This window comes from Haliotis asinina, chromosome 4 (genome assembly GCF_037392515.1).
Source record: "Haliotis asinina isolate JCU_RB_2024 chromosome 4, JCU_Hal_asi_v2, whole genome shotgun sequence".
Lineage (NCBI taxonomy): Eukaryota > Metazoa > Mollusca > Gastropoda > Lepetellida > Haliotidae > Haliotis > Haliotis asinina.
This window is the reverse complement of record NC_090283.1, coordinates 52,561,326-52,582,671: the sequence shown is the minus strand read 5'-3', so window position 1 is coordinate 52,582,671 and position 21,346 is coordinate 52,561,326.

The following is a 21,346-nucleotide window of genomic DNA, read 5'->3' as shown; positions in this document are numbered from 1 at the left end:
TCCTTTTACAACATGCATAGGTTGCTGAAAACCCATGCTATCCTGGGTGTTCACGGGTTCGATTGCTAATATAGGAGGCAGTCTTACATATAGTACACATTACGACAGACCTCAGACTGAAAGTCCTGAATATTCCAGAGTTACCTCTATGCTTTCTACTGCTAGACACAAATTAGATGATCCTGCGCACTAAACGCATTTGTGACAAGAGAGGCGGTACAACGAATTGGGCGAGTACACTTGGCTGCTACATATAGCTTGACGATTATGCACGTGCAATACATGCTAACTGTGACATGAAATCAATACCGCTACTGTGTAACACCTGTCTCGCTACTGTTTTACACCTGTCTCAATACTGTTAAACAGAATTCAGTTGTAGTAAAAAATGTCCAAGTTAGGAAAACATGGGCAAGTACTAGTAGTTCATTCTCAGGCAAGGGAGATAGCATACAATGTTATCATGTATATGGACAAAAATTGTGCGCCCAAAGCACATTGATGTATGATATGGCAAAGTGCCAGTTGAACAACACGGGTTCTAAAGAAAGTTTTCGAAAAAATCTCAAAGACATGGGGTTTAGGTGGCGAAAACCACAGTCAAACTGTAAACTTTTAATGGAACGTAAAGACATTGTTTCCAAGCGTTTGCAATACTTTCGTGCAATAAAGAAATACAGAGAAGAAAATCGAACACTCATCTTTATCGATGAAACATGGTTGCATGTACACCACATTGTCCCAAAGTGTTGGCAACTTGAGAGTGAAGTTGTAATAAATGGGGTTCAAACTCCGTCTGACACCGGACCTCGGCTTATTGTGGTTCATGCAGGGGGTGAAAACGTTTTTGTTCCAAATGCTTTGCTTGTTTTTGATTCCAAACTCAAATCAGCAGACTATCATGACGAGATGAACTTTGATAATTTTTCCAAATGGCTCCAGGAAAAGTTGATCCCAAACCTTCCACTGCACTCTGTCGTCGTTATGGATAATGCACCATATCATAGCAAGCAAGTGGACATATGTCCGACAACCGACAACAGAAAAGGCACAATATCTCATTTGTTGAGAAAATTCTTAAAGCCGAACTGTTGTTTCTCGCAAAATCCAACAAATCAGGCCCTGTCTACAGAAAAGACACGATGTTGAAGCAACATGGTCATGATGTACTACGTCTCCCTCCATACCACGCAGAACTAAACCCGATTGAGTTAATTTGGGCAAATGTGAAAATTATGTCGCTTCACAAAACTTGCAGTTCACAAAAAGTTCCTTAAGAGTTGCCATAAATGAAAGGATGTCTGCAATCGGTGCAAAAGAATGGTCGGAATGTTGTAAACATGTTAAAACAATTGAAGATGGTTACTGGCAACGCGAAATCGCAGTAGAAAGGGAAATTGACAGACTAGTGATTGACTTAGCACTTGCAAGTGCTTCAGACACCGAGACTGATTCAGAGAGTTATAATTAAAGCATAAATCAGTAAGTCCGCCACATTTTCCAGCATTGTTGTGTCTTGTAATAATAACTGACACATACTATATCAGGTTTTTACTGTTCACATACTTTGTCATAAAAAAGAGTAATCGTTGGTGAGTTGTCTGTATTCTATATTTTTTTCAGTCACTGATAAATCTACTGAGTCTGGTACTGAATAATCCCCAAACCGACAAATTTGTGTACAAAGATATTTCTCACTGACTTATCAATGTCAAAAGGTATTTTCACTTTTCTGTACACAAATTTTGGTGACCGTAATAAAAATATGACAGAAATTTGGAAATATTGTTTGAATACTAACCATTTCTCTGGAACCGGTTATATAAATTTCCAATTTCCAAGACATGTATTCCCGGTCGATCACCAGCGGTGTGTGTGTGTGTGTGTGTGTGTGTGTGTGTGTGTGTGTGTGTGTGTGTGTGTGTGTGTGTCTGTGTGTGTGTGTGTCTGTGTCTCTGTGTGTGTGTGTGTGTGTGTGTGTGTGTCTGTGTGTGTGTGTGTGTGTGTGGGTGTGTGGGGGTGTGTGTGTGTGTGTGTGTGTGTTTGGGTGTGTGTGTGTGCGTGTGTGTGTTTGGGGGAGTTGTTGATGGTAGATGGAAGGGGAATAACGGCATGTGTTTGTCTCCACACTGACAAAATGTGTTTTAAAACCTTGCTTACACTATCAATGTATCACTGAAACATTGTCCCGCTGGTTCTAGGTATTGTGGACTTATGACTATTGTAAGGTGCATTTAAAATTAGTTTTATTCGCTAATTCGAGTCACACAGTTCTTGAAGAAAAATTCGAGGGAAATACTTTCTGAACACCCACAATACCTTTACCTGATAAAAGCAGAATACAAGCTATTTTTATCCAGTATTATCCGGACATCTGCTGGTCAGCCTCTGCCAAATGCCCAACAGACACTGTTCCTCATGTTGTACATTGATCCTGTAGAATTAGTGTCAGGAAATTTCACATTGAATGTCAGTTCTCATCTCATTGTCAAGGTCCACTGATCACAGGATAGATTGATGCTGTGATCATTAGAAATGGCTTTTGACGCGATAACATTCCGTCTACCGTTCGATGAGTTTCACTTTCACACGTCAATTTTTCGTATTCCATCCTACATTTCCCCACATTGGGAATAGAACCCAATCAAACACAGGAAAACACACCTACCGTGTCGCATACCATCTTAATATTTCAGTTTTATTAATAAATATGAACATCCAAACCAGGATCATGTGCGAGGTGCACACAACGTATATGATCTAGACTGCTAGTTATTTGGAAGCCGCGATGGCTGAATGGGTTAAATCGCTGGCTTTATGTGCTGGCGACCAGATGCCTCACTCGAACGAAGGTTCAAATCCTTGTTGAAACTCACCCAACAAAGTAGTAGTTTCTGAACTTTGCCGATGAAGTGTAATCCATATGTTACTGTCAAGTTTATCAGTTGGACTAAACCTTGAACTTTCACAATAGCTCTTGAATACTTTGGAATGAGTGACTTTGCTTCAAGTCAGCTTTGAATAACATTTCACTCGGAATCTTTTGGTATTTGGAGAAAAGAATAAGGTGATTTATGTTTTGTGTGTTCAATACTTTGGAGTAACTATATTTTGAGGCATGTTGCTGTCAACCAAGAAACACAATTAGGAAGAATCTACGATTATTGGATGTTTGAAAGGCTGATTATTTTAAAACAAACAGCTCAGACAATTAGTTTAAGCATCAAATGAAGTGTCATTACTGAATTCTAGGGACGGTGGGGTACCCCAGCGGTAAAGGGAAAGTTTACACGAAAATTAACATTTTAATCTTCTACTTTTTCATCTTAAGAAATGTTTATGAAGCAGTTAAATCGGCAAAGCAAAAAAAAGATGTAACTAATTTATTTTTTGCGTTATATCAATTCAAAGTGTCGACATTAAGCGAGAGTTCCATGTCCACAATGAACACACCATGGCTTACGTCCCTTTCAAATGACGTCTTTGGTGCTCCGACCATACACCGTGACGAATTACGTTGTTAGACCTTATTGGACCAATTTCACGTGTTGCAGGTACAGATGTGGTTCTTGTGTCTTGATGCGCAGATTACTGTTCTAATCTACTGCTGGACGTCAACAGTTCCACATTACTACCTTGTACAAAACATGTTTCTATGCAACCACATTGTATGACATTCAACCTGAATCCAACTATCAGTAACTTCTTTCGCCAAAACTATATAGCTTGCCATCTGACTGTTTCTTTTGTCACAAAGAAAGCAAATAGCAATCAGCAAATTTTCAGAATTTCTCGGACTACTTGCATGTCACATTTATGCACGAAATTTTCCTTCCAAACATGCTGTGCACTCGTGTCGATGAATACGCCATGTCGATAAAGTCGCTTTCTGCTAGTGATACCAAACGTACGTCAACATTGTTATACATACTTGGCATTTTCGTTGAGGTGAGGTTATTCATGAAAATACACACTATCATTTCAATCTTGCTGCTTACACGTTCAGCTGTAACGCGTCTTTCGTATTTTAAAATCTGTGCTTTCGCCTGATTAATGTCAGTATTTACATCTTTAGCTTTGTGACTAGACAGGAGACAAGTCTAAATCAGTTGGCACGAATGACCTCGTAATCAAAGGGCGGCAACTGTGGCCGATTCAACTCGGCAAACAGATCCCTCATAATGGCATAATATTTGAGCACAGTACGGGTTATAATTCATTGTAAGAATATTAAGATATTGATATTGATATTTAGGAGATAAACCTACTGTGTTTGAAAATATGAGACATGCTGTACTGAATTGATGGAGACTAAATTTCAATTGGAACCGAAAACACACTATGTTTAACTCCATTCTACCATGGCCTTTTTAATTTTAACATCGAACTTCCTCACTCTGCGTGATCCGGCAAGGGATGAGAGGCGAGTTAAACTCGCCTGTAAAGGGAGTGGTTGGTGCATTTCGTATTTTTTAAACATTTCATAATAAAAAATATTCTGTCTACAGAAAAAAAAACTGTTTATTCAATGCAACAATGTAGTGCCAAAGAGCTTGTTTTTATCATCCCAACTCTACACGACTGAAACCAGCTTATTGTTTTGTTTGCCGTGTTACTCTACCCCCTTGGTTACACAATAATGGAATCGTCTGACCTACTTATTTTCGTGGAAGTAGAGTCACGCAACAATTTAAAATGGCGGACGAGACAGTGTTCACATTTTCCGAAAGTTTGAAATTTGACGTGAAAGTGGAAATGCTTGACAGGATGTCGAATCAGAACCTCCCAGAATCAAAGAATAGATCCTTTTCTGATAGACCTACTTTCTGTAACTCATCAAAAACTGTTGATTTTTACGCTCGGTGAGTGTCGATTGTGCTTTCATGTACTTTCTTCCATCCCGCCATGCGGCAGAAGAGTGACAGTGACGCTTTGTCAAAATGTGTGTACATGCGACTAACTTGGGATTCCAGGAAACTTTGTTTTCATCATTCGGTGGTCAATGTTGGTGGTCAAGCTGAAGTAGTGCGACAGTGTTGTAGATACATGCGTAGTGAAATAAGACGCATGTTCGATCCAAAAATTTTGAACTGCGTATGTGGCAACTTCTACAGTCAGCGTCAAAATCCATGGAGTTGTTGTTACGACCCGCCATCACTGTGGTCAAACAGAAGTAGTTCTCACAATAAGATTTCTTAATGCGCGGTGAAACGGCCTTAACGTCAATCCAGAATTAATACCGTCTGATTTTTCTGAGTAACCAATCAGAATACAATATTTTCTTGAGTTATGGTAGAATAAGTAATTTAAAAATCCATGTTGGTTCACATAAGAAAAGGGCGAACCCTCTCCCTTTAAGTCGTCCGTGACCGCCGAAGACCCAGGTTCGATTCCCCACGAGGGAACAATGTGTGAAGCCCATTTCTGGTGTCCCATGCTGAGATAATGTTTAAATATTACTAGAGGTGACGTTATACCGTAATCACTCACATCTGACCCGTGATGGTCCCTTGTTAGAACACGCCTTCAGCAACCCATGCTTGCCATAAAAGGCGACTGTGCTTGTCGTAAGAGGTGACTTAAGGGATCGCATGATCAGGCTTGCTGACTTGGCTGACACATGCCATCGGTTCCCAGTTGCGCAGATTATTCACAGACCGCCGCCATATACCTGGAATATTGCTGAGTGCGGCGTAAAACTAAACTCACCCACTCTCTAACCCACATCTGAAGTGTGAATAGTTCAGCTATGTACAACACCGCACAGCAAGCATGGACTCATGAGATGTGACTCTGGAGATATTCCTGTACATTTATGGCCAGTAAAAGCTGTTAATCGTTGACAATCCATTATTCAAATCATAAATCGCTGCGGGACGCCCAATAATTGCTCAATGATGATAAAATATATTTAAGATAATCGTTAAACCCAGAATATGTTTATAATAATTGCTTATAGGGCGGAATTAGCTCTGCGATCAGGGCAAGCAGTGGACAATAACTTGCCGTTGTGTCTACTCACGTCCAATTAGCGATATGTTCCGGAGGAGTTTTTATGTATTTGGGACTTTTGTATAAATCAGCACAAAGAGAGATGACTCTCGTCCGTCGAGTTGCAGATACTTTGGTCATACTCATAACTCATTCCGTTCGTTTGTGCCTATTTTCAGCTATTATAAACTGGAGTTCCCGAGAACACGAGATCACAAATCATGTTGACAGGAAGTAATAGGTAAATTTGCGCATGTTCACTGCTGCACGCTGGGCGGACTACTTGCTTCCCGTAACCTAACACATAAATCTGATGGTGCCCTTCAGACACATTTCCTAATTCTGTAAATTCAAGGTGCGACCATGAGGTCGGATTTTATCTGCCCGTTATGTTCTCATTTATTGATGCTTAGAGTCTTACAGCTTTCATATCATGCATTCGTTTCAGTGTGTCGAAACATATTATAAATGATGCCTCAAACATATTATAAATGATTTCAGTGTGTATAGTATGTTTCATAACAGTATTATTTATTCACTTATTTAACAGTACACACCTCATTAGAGTCACAGGTTTGTCAAAGTTTTGTCAAACATAATGTCTCACCTGATGATGATGTTATTCAGTTAGGTAATTTAGGTATGGTTGAGGAACTGTTTCATGTCATCACAAAACTTACATGATCCAAAGAATAAAGTATGGGGATTTAAATCATTATCATTAAAACAGTCTCTGTAAAACAATGGAAACAGTATTACCATATATAATTGTGATGTTTATAGGTGTTACTTTGTCTGACGCTAATCAATGATGAAAGATTGCTAGAGTCTATGAAAGCATTTGATGATGGCTCAAAAAAACAAAAACATTTCCGTTCATCTGTTTTGCTGTTATTATTTTATCATTTATAGTCTCTTAAAACCATAAACGCACAGCCAAAAAAGGAAACGTTTTAAATCATTTAAGGGTACATCAGTCCGTTAACCTCAAAACAGATGATGGAAATGCGACTCACAGATGAACGTACGAGGGGCGAACCAAATTTAAGTAGTCGGCCTAACACTATTCTCGATGTCCAGTGTTTGAAAGCTCCCACTTTGCTCTGAAGGAATCGTTAGCAAAGCCGTATCCAATTCCACATGTGTTGGCAGTGTGGTTAAGGAGATACAACACATTTAAGTGCTCGCTTTTATGCTTTGCTACTTGTACTGGTGCAACTCAATATTACAACCTAGTTATGTGTCTAACTTGCACAAGGCGCCAGTCAATTTTTGAGAAATAAATTAACAATAAATCTAACATTATAAGCATAAACATGTCAGCCCATTTTCTTCTAAATTTTGGACAGCTATGGCACCTAAACACTGAGGCAACGACAGCTCTTGTAAACAGGGATCAGCTGTGTCTTTGTGTTGCTATGGTTTCATGGATACTACATCACATGCTTATTTACACCGAAACTTCTGACATTTTAACCACTAACAGTATCAAATACAGACAACACAGAGTCAAACCGGTGAGATTTAGAATCTTGTAATCGTTGTGCTTATGTGTCATGATAATACTTGGAAATTACGTTCACCGAAATGTATGTGTGTTTGTTAATATTCCTTACTGCATTATGTTTGTTAATATTCCTTACTGAATTATTTGAAACATTATTGATAAAATCATTTATGCTTACAATTGGAATTGAAAACATTTACGCAATATATGACTTGGCTATGACTGCAAGCGATTAGTCTGAACCATGAACTCCATATAACAAACGCATTTTATGTACATGTATATGTTTGTATTCTTGAGGAAATCAGAGACTTGCGATGAAGCCATTGTCGATAAGTACTGAAATAAATCATTAAATAAATAAAATTAATTGTCATAGATTTCATGATGATTTTAATTACAATATAATGTATATATCTCATTTTAAGCCTACGCGTTATGAGACATTTAACTTGGAATTATATTCATGTAGTATGTGATCTACATTATCTTCCAGTGTCTGACAATGTTTCACCAAAGTATACCAGTATTCCTAAGATGTAATTACTATATTTACTTTAGTAATTCTTCCAATTACTAATTAAGAAAAACAGGCATATTAATACTCTTGTATATTATTTCTAACAACATTGCAGAAAATTAAACACGATGTGCCATTTAGTACCGCTTGGATAACGGTATGCGCTTAGATAATATCTTATAAAATATGTACGGATGTACCAAGATTAAAAGTCAAACAAAGCTTGCAAAGAATAAAAGCTTGCAAAGTCTTTGCCATTCCTCCATTCCCCCTGGAACGCGTTGGCAAGTTGTGCAAGTGTTGAGGACGATGGTGACCTTTACGAACGCGTCGACCAAGTTCGTCCAATAGATGCTAGATCAGGTTCAGATAAGGCAATTTGGAAGTCCAGGGAAGAATACTGATGTTTACATTGGCGAGACTGAAACCCGAGTGGAGTCGAACGTTGTCGTGTTGAAACAGCTCCCTCTGGTGGTTAAAACGATTGAGGAGGTAAGGTCGTCGGAGTGTGTCGATGAAGCACTAGCTCTGATGTGCCCATGTAGGACATGGTTCCCCACACCATGACGCCTTCAGAACAAAATCTGTTCATCTATCAAACGCTGCTCGGCGCAAACTGTTCGTGTTGACGTGAACAGTCACGCTATCTCCCATCCCGTCGTTGCAGGAGGAAGCGCGATTCATCGGTGAGCCAAACGCATCCAGAATTCCCCGGACCCCATGCCTGTATCCTGTTGCACCAGTCGGTTGAGTCTTGTGAGGACAGATCCAACTTTTGGTCGATATGCTCGAATTCCCACTTGTCACAGCATTCAATCTTGCCATATCACGTTTCCGTCGTAAATTCCGTAAAGAAATTATGTCTTTGGTTTGATCTTTTATATCAATATTGCACTGCATTGATTTCGTGAACAAGGTTTCCTGCAAACAGTTGTCATAAATCATTGACAAACGTTTAAAAACAGATTTTGGGAGAGGTGTTCGCACAATTCATAGCGACAACGACATGGTTCAAACATAGAAATTGTCTTAATGACGATTGGTGACAAAACATGTCGAAATAAACTGCGAAATGAACTGCTATCAGTTCCTTCTTTTAAGAGTGTGAGTAATGTCTTTATTAGAAGTTCATTTCCTCACTGGCCACAACCAAGAAGAAAACAGTTTCATGTCTTTGTGAAACAAATTATTATGGAGTTCCTTGATAGTCACAGATTGTGGTAGTCAATATTTCAGGACTAACATTAAAGTCAACTCTATTTTGTGGCCGCTTCTAACCTTTCGTTATGTTTCAGTAAAGACATTCTGGACAAAATATATTTAATCACATATACCAGAGGCCAATAGAAACGCCACCCAAAACAATTTGTCAAAATAACTGTCAGTCTGTTTGACAATAGCTAAAATATCTCGAACACATGTCCATACCCAGTGAACATTGGCATTTCGTATTTTGAGTAGAAAAACGAATTTACACCTTTAAAACGGAAACTGTGTATAACGTTACCCGTGTCAAATTAGGGTATAAAAGCTAACCAGAGTTATTCTCTTACATCATTTTAATCGACTGACAACCAGTGGGAGAGAGCAATCGGTATGTTACAGGTGGAACAGACACAAGAGCATGTGGCTAAGAGCACGGGATGCTGCAAATCCACCATCGGAAGACTTGCAGTACCGTATTTACGGGTGTTGCGCTTGAGCAACCGATACGTCAATGTGACGTCATCAAGCGCCAACAGCATTGTACATCCACTCAGCAGACAAACTGTGGCCTGACGACTCCGCATTCGTGGTCTCCGTGCCAGTCGACCTTTCAAAGGCATGACGTTGACGTACCAACACCGACGTGCCAGTTTGAGATGGACCAGGACTGTGCCGCAGTGGCAGTAGCGAAACTGGCGAAGAGTTGACTTTGGTAACGAAAGCAAGTTCCAGCTCGTCAAGATCTGTCCGCAACTGAGCACCTTTGGGAATAACTGGAACGTCGCATTAGGAAACGACAAAATCAGCCACTGACGAGGAACGCTTTGGCAGATGCCAGGCAAAAGGAAATTTACACCTGTGTGATAACATGTCACATTTCCTCTTTTGTGATGACAAGGAACACTTACACCATTTTGCTGGCAATTGACAAAGAACATTTACACCCGTGTAATGTCATTTGGCTGTGATGACAGTTACACCTGTGTGATAATATGTGACATTTCCACCTTTGTGATAAGAGGCATCTCCACATGTATGATGACAAGAGACATTTCCACCTGTGTGATGCCAAGGGACATTTACACTTAGTTGTTAGCAACTAACAAAGAACATTTACACCTGTGTAATGACACTATGCTGTTGCACTTTTGTTTTGGCACAGAATTCAGTTGTGAAGTGAGATGTCATTTTCTCCAGTGTGTTGGCACAGAACAGTCATGCCTGTTGCTTGAAACAATACATTTCCTCCTGCTGGACAACGCATGACTCTGTCAGATGACACAGAGCTGTTACAATAGCCTTCCTGTGAGATGACATAATACAGGTACATCATTGGTAGCCATGCGCTTGCAATGATAATGTTACCAACCAGGGTCTAGATTTTCCAAGCTCTCTTAGCGCTAAGGTAGTCGTGAGTTAATGTTAATGTATGGCAATTACGACTATCTTAGTGCTATGAAAGCTTCGAAAATCTAAACCTTGATATGGGTTTCACACAGTGAACTATACTTTATGTATACTAAGTGCTCCTAGTATAGGTAGTTTCAAGCATTATGTAACGTGATTTTGCGCACTTTATAGTATACGAAAGCATATCGTATACGCAATTTATTCCATCTAAACTTGACATCTGCCAAACGTACACTGCCATTTACAATTCGTTAACGAGGAGCCGCTGATAACTTGTATAAAAAAGACATGTTGGCAAGGGTTTTATTTACCCATGATTAATCCAGTTCTTCATCATGAGTAAAACTATCAGTTCACTTTGTTTGTCAAGACAGACTTATCGTTCCCCATTTTTTTTTAAGTACGTAACTCAGACAGAACGTATCTTTCTAATCTACCCACAAGCTGTTCAAGCGTTCCTGAAAGGTTGCGATGTTCTACTTTGATTTTGTTTTCAAATGGTGGATATATACACGAGCGTGGTAACTCTGTATGTTTCTTGTCTGACAGACTAATTTAGTTGAATGACATTTTGTGAAATAAATGGTTGGGTGTTGATGAAGTATAGATAGTGTTCGTTTCTGGTAGCTTTCAAAGGTTACTGCTGCCGTAGACAGGTTGATAACCCATAATAAGAGAGTGATTAGTGAATTAATATATCTATGCTGCTGTTCATTATGAATTTGATGCTGTTATTGAAGGAAACGTGGGATGCATAGTATATTTAAACAAGTTTCGTCGTCAGTAGAAAAAATTCACTCACTCAACCAACCAACCAACCTTCCAACGTACCTACCAACGTATCTACCAACGTACCTACCAACCAACCAACCAACCAATCGATCGATCGATCAGTCAGTCAGTCAGTCAGTCAGTCAAGTTTCGTCGTCACTAGAAAAAATAATCACTCAATCAATCAATCAATCAATCAATCAGTCAATCAGTCAATCAGATAAATGAGAACATAACAAGCATAATAACATAACAAAAGGGGCACTGATTGGTTGTTGTGGTGCTGACGTAAAGAACATGTTGTCAGAACCAGTGCGACCAGTGACTCCTCATGAGTATCTATTTAAGCGGAAGTTATTGGGATACGTTGACATGCGACAAGCAAGTCAGCGAACCTGACCACCCGATCCCGTCAGTCGCCTGCTACATGGATTTACGAACACTAGTTTCAATCCTGATCTTCATGGGTTCAGGAAATTCTAAATGGTAGAACGTTCGTAATGTTTGACGTGAGTAGTTTGACATCAGCTAATCATATCTATAGGAATTCATCTTCAGATCCTGCAATTATATCGTCCTTCTTCTCTGAAGCGGAAGTAAAGCGACTTCAATGTCCCTGCGAAAGAAATATACGTTAAGGAGAACAATACACGCTTTCTGTCACGATTAACATAAAACAGGGAAGTAAGTAAACGATTCTCATGCGCAACGTGACCTCTGACATGAAGTACAAGAAGAATGTTCCCACCTGCACCCACACCATGTTACCATCAGCACCCACGCCATGTTTCCATCAACTCCCACACCATGTTCCTTTCAACACCCACACCGTGTTACCTTCAACACCCACACCATGTTCCCATCTACACCCACACCATGTCTCCATCTACACCCACACCATGTTTCCATCTGCACCCACACCATGTTCCCATCAACACCTACACCATGTTCCCATCTACACCCACACCATGTTTCCATCTACACCCACACCATGTTTCCATCTGCACCCACACCATGTTCCCATCAACACCCACACCATGTTCCCATCAACACCCACACCGTGTTCCCATCAACACCCACACCATGTTCCCATCAACACCTACATCATGTCCCCATCTGCACCCACACCATGTTTCCATCTGCACCCACACCATGTTTCCATCTACACCCACACCATGTTTCCATCTGCACCCACACCATGTTTCCATCTACACCCACACCATGTTTCCATCTACACCCACCCACACCATGTTCCCATCTACACCCACACCATGTTTCCATCTACACCCACACCATGTTTCCATCTACACCCACACCATGTTTCCATCTACACCCACCCACACCATGTTTCCATCTACACCCACACCATGTTTCCATCAACACCCACACCATCCATGTTTCCATCTACACCCACCCACACCATGTTTCCATCTGCACCCACACCATGTTTCCATCTGCACCCACACCATGTTTCCATCTACACCCACACCATGTTTCCATCTACACCCACACCATGTTTCCATCTACACCCACCCACACCATGTTTCCATCTACACCCACACCATGTTTCCATCAACACCCACACCATCCATGTTTCCATCTACACCCACCCACACCATGTTTCCATCAACACCCACAGCATGTTTCCATCTACACCCACCCACACCATGTTTCCATCTACACCCACACCATGTCTCCATCTACACCCACACCATGTCTCCATCTACACCCACACCATCCATCTTTCCATCTACACCCACCCACACCATGTTTCCATCTACACCCACACCATGTCTCCATCTACACCCACCCACACCATGTTTCCATCTACACCCACACCATGTCTCCATCTACACCCACACCATGTTTCCATCAACACCTACACCATCCATGTTTCCATCTACACCCACCCACACCATGTTTCCATCTACACCCATACCATGTTTCCATCAACACCCACACCATCCATGTTTCCATCTACACCCACCCACACCATGTTTCCATCAACACCCACAGCATGTTTCCATCTACACCCACCCACACCATGTTTCCATCTACACCCACACCATGTCTCCATCTACACCCACACCATGTCTCCATCTACACCCACACCATGTCTCCATCTACACCCACCCACACCATGTTTCCATCTACACCCACACCATGTCTCCATCTACACCCACACCATGTCTCCATCTACACCCACCCACACCATGTTTCCATCTACACCCACACCATGTCTCCATCTACACCCACACCATGTCTCCATCTACACCCACACCATGTCTCCATCTACACCCACCCACACCATGTTTCCATCTACACCCACACCATGTCTCCATCTACACCCACACCATGTCTCCATCTACACCCACACCACGTCTCCATCTACACCCACCCACACCATGTTTCCATCTACACCCACCCACACCATGTTTCCATCTACACCCACACCATGTTTCCATCAACACCCACACCATCCATGTTTCCATCTACACCCACCCACACCATGTTTCCATCAACACCCACAGCATGTTTCCATCTACACCCACCCACACCATGTTTCCATCTACACCCACACCATGTCTCCATCTACACCCACACCATGTCTCCATCTACACCCACACCATGTCTCCATCTACACCCACCCACACCATGTTTCCATCTACACCCACACCATGTCTCCATCTACACCCACACCATGTTTCCATCTGCACCCACACTATGCTTCCTTCCACACCCACACCATGTTTCCATCAATACCCACACCATGTTTCCATCAACACCCACACCATCCATGTTTCCATCAACACCCACAGCATGTTTCCATCTACACCCACCCACACCATGTTTCCATCTACACCCACCCACACCATGTTTCCATCTACACCCACACCATGTTTCCATCTACACCCACACCATGTTTCCATCTACACCCACACCATGTTTCCATCTACACCCACACCATGTTTCCATCTGCACCCACACCATGTTCCCATCAACACCCACACCATGTTCCCATCAACACCCACACCGTGTTCCCATCAACACCCACACCATGTTCCCATCAACACCTACATCATGTCCCCATCTGCACCCACACCATGTTTCCATCTGCACCCACACCATGTTTCCATCTACACCCACACCATATTTCCATCTACACCCACACCATGTTTCCATCTACACCTACCCACACCATGTTTCCATCTACACCCACACCATGTTTCCATCAACACCCACACCATCCATGTTTCCATCTACACCCACCCACACCATGTTTCCATCTGCACCCACACCATGTTTCCATCTGCACCCACACCATGTTTCCATCTACACCCACACCATGTTTCCATCTACACCCACACCATGTTTCCATCTACACCCACCCACACCATGTTTCCATCTACACCCACACCACGTCTCCATCAACACCCACACCATCCATGTTTCCATCTACACCCACCCACACCATGTTTCCATCAACACAAACAGCATGTTTCCATCTACATCCACCCACACCATGTTTCCATCAACACCCACAGCATGTTTCCATCTACACCCACCCACACCATGTTTCCATCTACACCCACACCATGTCTCCATCTACACCCACACCATGTCTCCATCTACACCCACACCATGTCTCCATCTACACCCACCCACACCATGTTTCCATCTACACCCACACCATGTCTCCATCTACACCCACACCATGTCTCCATCTACACCCACCCACACCATGTTTCCATCTACACCCACACCATGTCTCCATCTACACCCACACCATGTCTCCATCTACACCCACACCATGTCTCCATCTACACCCACCCACACCATGTTTCCATCTACACCCACACCATGTCTCCATCTACACCCACACCATGTCTCCATCTACACCCACACCATGTCTCCATCTACACCCACCCACACCATGTTTCCATCTACACCCACCCACACCATGTTTCCATCTACACCCACACCATGTTTCCATCAACACCCACACCATCCATGTTTCCATCTACACCCACCCACACCATGTTTCCATCAACACCCACAGCATGTTTCCATCTACACCCACCCACACCATGTTTCCATCTACACCCACACCATGTCTCCATCTACACCCACACCATGTCTCCATCTACACCCACACCATGTCTCCATCTACACCCACCCACACAATGTTTCCATCTACACCCACACCATGTCTCCATCTACACCCACACCATGTTTCCATCTGCACCCACACTATGCTTCCTTCCACACCCACACCATGTTTCCATCAATACCCACACCATGTTTCCATCAACACCCACACCATCCATGTTTCCATCAACACCCACAGCATGTTTCCATCTACACCCACCCACACCATGTTTCCATCTACACCCACCCACACCATGTTTCCATCTACACCCACACCATGTTTCCATCTACACCCACACCATGTTTCCATCTACACCCACACCATGTTTCCATCTACACCCACACCATGTTTCCATCTGCACCCACACCATGTTCCCATCAACAGCCACACCATGTTCCCATCAACACCCACACCGTGTTCCCATCAACACCCACACCATGTTCCCATCAACACCTACATCATGTCCCCATCTGCACCCACACCATGTTTCCATCTGCACCCACACCATGTTTCCATCTACACCCACACCATGTTTCCATCTACACCCACACCATGTTTCCATCTACACCCACCCACACCATGTTTCCATCTACACCCACACCATGTTTCCATCAACACCCACACCATCCATGTTTCCATCTACACCCACCCACACCATGTTTCCATCTGCACCCACACCATGTTTCCATCTGCACCCACACCATGTTTCCATCTACACCCACACCATGTTTCCATCTACACCCACACCATGTTTCCATCTACACCCACCCACACCATGTTTCCATCTACACCCACACCATGTCTCCATCAACACCCACACCATCCATGTTTCCATCTACACCCACCCACACCATGTTTCCATCAACACAAACAGCATGTTTCCATCTACACCCACCCACACCATGTTTCCATCTACACCCACACCATGTCTCCATCTACACCCACACCATGTCTCCATCTACACCCACACCATGTCTCCATCTACACCCACCCACACAAGGTTTCCATCTACACCCACCCACACCATGTTTCCATCTACACCCACACCATGTTTCCATCTACACCCACACCATCCATGTTTCCATCTACACCCACCCACACCATGTTTCCATCAACACCCACAGCATGTTTCCATCTACACCCACCCACACCATGTTTCCATCTACACCCACACCATGTCTCCATCTACACCCACACCATGTCTCCATCTACACCCACACCATGTTTCCATCTGCACCCACACTATGCTTCCTTCCACACCCACACCATGTTTCCATCAACACCCACACCATGTTTCCATCAACACCCACACCATCCATGTTTCCATCAACACCCACAGCATGTTTCCATCTACACCCACCCACACCATGTTTCCATCAACACCCACAGCATGTTTCCATCTACACCCACCCACACCATGTTTCCATCTACACCCACACCATGTTTCCATCTACACCCACACCATGTTTCCATCTACACCCACCCACACCATGTTTCCATCTACACCCACACCATGTTTCCATCAACACCCACACCATGTCTCCATCTACACCCACACCATGTCTCCATCTACACCCACACCATGTCTCCATCTACACCCACCCACACAATGTTTCCATCTACACCCACCCACACCATGTTTCCATCTACACCCACACCATGTTTCCATCAACACCCACACCATCCATGTTTCCATCTACACCCACCCACACCATGTTTCCATCAACACCCACAGCATGTTTCCATCTACACCCACCCACACCATGTTTCCATCTACACCCACACCATGTCTCCATCTACACCCACACCATGTCTCCATCTACACCCACACCATGTCTCCATCTACACCCACCCACACAATGTTTCCATCTACACCCACCCACACCATGTTTCCATCTACACCCACACCATGTTTCCATCTACACCCACACCATCCATGTTTCCATCTACACCCACCCACACCATGTTTCCATCAACACCCACAGCATGTTTCCATCTACACCCACCCACACCATGTTTCCATCTACACCCACACCATGTCTCAATCTACACCCACACCATGTCTCCATCTACACCCACACCATGTTTCCATCTGCACCCACACTATGCTTCCTTCCACACCCACACCATGTTTCCATCAACACCCACACCATGTTTCCATCAACACCCACACCATCCATGTTTCCATCAACACCCACAGCATGTTTCCATCTACACCCACCCACACCATGTTTCCATCAACACCCACAGCATGTTTCCATCTACACCCACCCACACCATGTTTCCATCTACACCCACACCATGTTTCCATCTACACCCACACCATGTTTCCATCTACACCCACCCACACCATGTTTCCATCTACACCCACACCATGTTTCCATCAACACCCACACCATGTCTCCATCTACACCCACACCATGTCTCCATCTACACCCACACCATGTCTCCATCTACACCCACCCACACAATGTTTCCATCTACACCCACCCACACCATGTTTCCATCTACACCCACACCATGTTTCCATCAACACCCACACCATCCATGTTTCCATCTACACCCACCCACACCATGTTTCCATCAACACCCACAGCATGTTTCCATCTACACCCACCCACACCATGTTTCCATCTACACCCACACCATGTCTCCATCTACACCCACACCATGTCTCCATCTACACCCACACCATGTCTCCATCTACACCCACCCACACCATGTTTCCATCTACACCCACCCACACCATGTTTCCATCTACACCCACACCATGTTTCCATCAACACCCACACCATCCATGTTTCCATCTACACCCACCCACACCATGTTTCCATCAACACCCACATCATGTTTCCATCTACACCCACCCACACCATGTTTCCATCTACACCCACACCATGTCTCCATCTACACCCACACCATGTCTCCATCTACACCCACACCATGTTTCCATCTGCACCCACACTATGCTTCATTCCACACCCACACCATGTTTCCATCAACACCCACACCATGTTTCCATCAACACCCACACCATCCATGTTTCCATCAACACCCACAGCATGTTTCCATCTACACCCACCCACACCATGTTTCCATCTGCACCCACACCATGTTTCCATCTACACCCACACCATGTTTCCATCAACACCCACACCATGTTTCCATCTACACCCACCCACACCATGTTTCCATCAACACCCACGGCATGTTTCCATCTACACCCACCCACACCATGTTTCCATCTACACCCACACCATGTCTCCATCTACACCCACACCATGTCTCCATCTACACCCACACCATGTCTCCATCTACACCCACCCACATCATGTTTCCATCTACACCCACACCATGTCTCCATCTACACCCACACCATGTCTCCATCTACACCCACACCATGTCTCCATCTACACCCACACCATGTTTCCATCAACACCCACAGCATGTTTCCATCTGCACCCACCCACACCATGTCTCCATCTACACCCACACCATGTTTCCATCTGCACCCACACTATGCTTCCTTCCACACCCACACCATGTTTCCATCAACACCCACACCATGTTTCCATCAACACCCACACCATCCATGTTTCCATCAACACCCACACCATGTTTCCATCTGCACCCACACCATGTTTCCATCTACACCCACACCATGTCTCCATCTACACCCACACCATGTTTCCATCTACACCCACCCACACAATGTTTCCATCTACACCCACCCACACCATGTTTCCATCTACACCCACACCATGTCTCCATCTACACCCACACCATGTTTCCATCTACACCCACCCACACAATGTTTCCATCTACACCCACCCACACCATGTTTCCATCTACACCCACACCATGTCTCCATCTACACCCACACCATGTTTCCATCTGCACCCACACCATGTTTCCATCTACACCCACACCATGTCTCCATCTACACCCACACCATGTTTCCATCTACACCCACCCACACCATGTTCCCATCTACACCCACACCATCTCTCCATCTACACCCACACCATGTCTCCATCTACACCCACAGCATGTTTCCATCTACACCCACCCACACCATGTTTCCATCTACACCCACACCATGTTTCCATCTACACCCACACCATGTCTCCATCTACACCCACACTATGCTTCCTTCCACACCCACACCATGTCTCCATCTACACCCACACCATGTTTCCATCTGCACCCACACTATGCTTCCTTCCACACCCACACCATGTTTCCATCTACACCCACACCATGTTTCCATCAACACCCACACCATCCATGTTTCCATCTACACCCACCCACACCATGTTTCCATCAACACCCACAGCATGTTTCCATCTACACCCACCCATACCATGTTTCCATCTACACCCACACCATGTCTCCATCTACACCCACACCATGTCTCCATCTACACCCACACCATGTCTCCATCTACACCCACCCACACAATGTTTCCATCTACACCCACCCACACAATGTTTCCATCTACACCCACCCACACCATGTTTCCATCTACACTCACACCATGTTTCCATCAACACCCACACCATCCATGTTTCCATCTACACCCACCCACACCATGTTTCCATCAACACCCACAGCATGTTTCCATCTACACCCACCCACACCATGTTTCCATCTACACCCACACCATGTCTCCATCTACACCCACACCATGTCTCCATCTACACCCACACCATGTCTCCATCTCCACCCACCCACACCATGTTTCCATCTACACCCACCCACACCATGTTTCCATCTACACCCACACCATGTTTCCATCAACACCCACACCATCCATGTTTCCATCTACACCCACCCACACCATGTTTCCATCAACACCCACAGCATGTTTCCATCTACACCCACCCACACCATGTTTCCATCTACACCCACACCATGTCTCCATCTACACCCACACCATGTCTCCATCTACACCCACACCATGTTTCCATCTGCACCCACACTATGCTTCCTTCCACACCCACACCATGTTTCCATCAACACCCACACCATGTTTCCATCAACACCCACACCATCCATGTTTCCATCAACACCCACAGCATGTTTCCATCTACACCCACCCACACCATGTTTCCATCTGCACCCACACCATGTTTCCATCTACACCCACACCATGTTTCCATCTACACCCACACCATGTTTCCATCTACACCCACACTATGCTTCCTTCCACACCCACACCATGTTTCCATCAACACCCACACCATCCATGTTTCCATCTACACCCACCCACACCATGTTTCCATCAACACCCACAGCATGTTTCCATCTACACCCACCCACACCATGTTTCCATCTACACCCACAACATGTCTCCATCTACACCCACACCATGTCTCCATCTACACCCACACCATGTCTCCATCTACACCCACCCACACAATGTTTCCATCTACACCCACACCATGTCTCCATCTACACCCACACCATGTCTCCATCTACACCCACACCATGTCTCCATCTACACCCACACCATGTTTCCATCAACACCCACAGCATGTTTCCATCTACACCCACCCACACCATGTCTCCATCTACACCCACACCATGTTTCCATCTGCACCCACACTATGCTTCCTTCCACACCCACACCATGTTTCCATCAACACCCACACCATGTTTCCATCAACACCCACACCATCCATGTTTCCATCAACACCCACAGCATGTTTCCATCTGCACCCACACCATGTTTCCATCTACACCCACACCATGTTTCCATCTACACCCACACTATCCTTCCTTCCACACC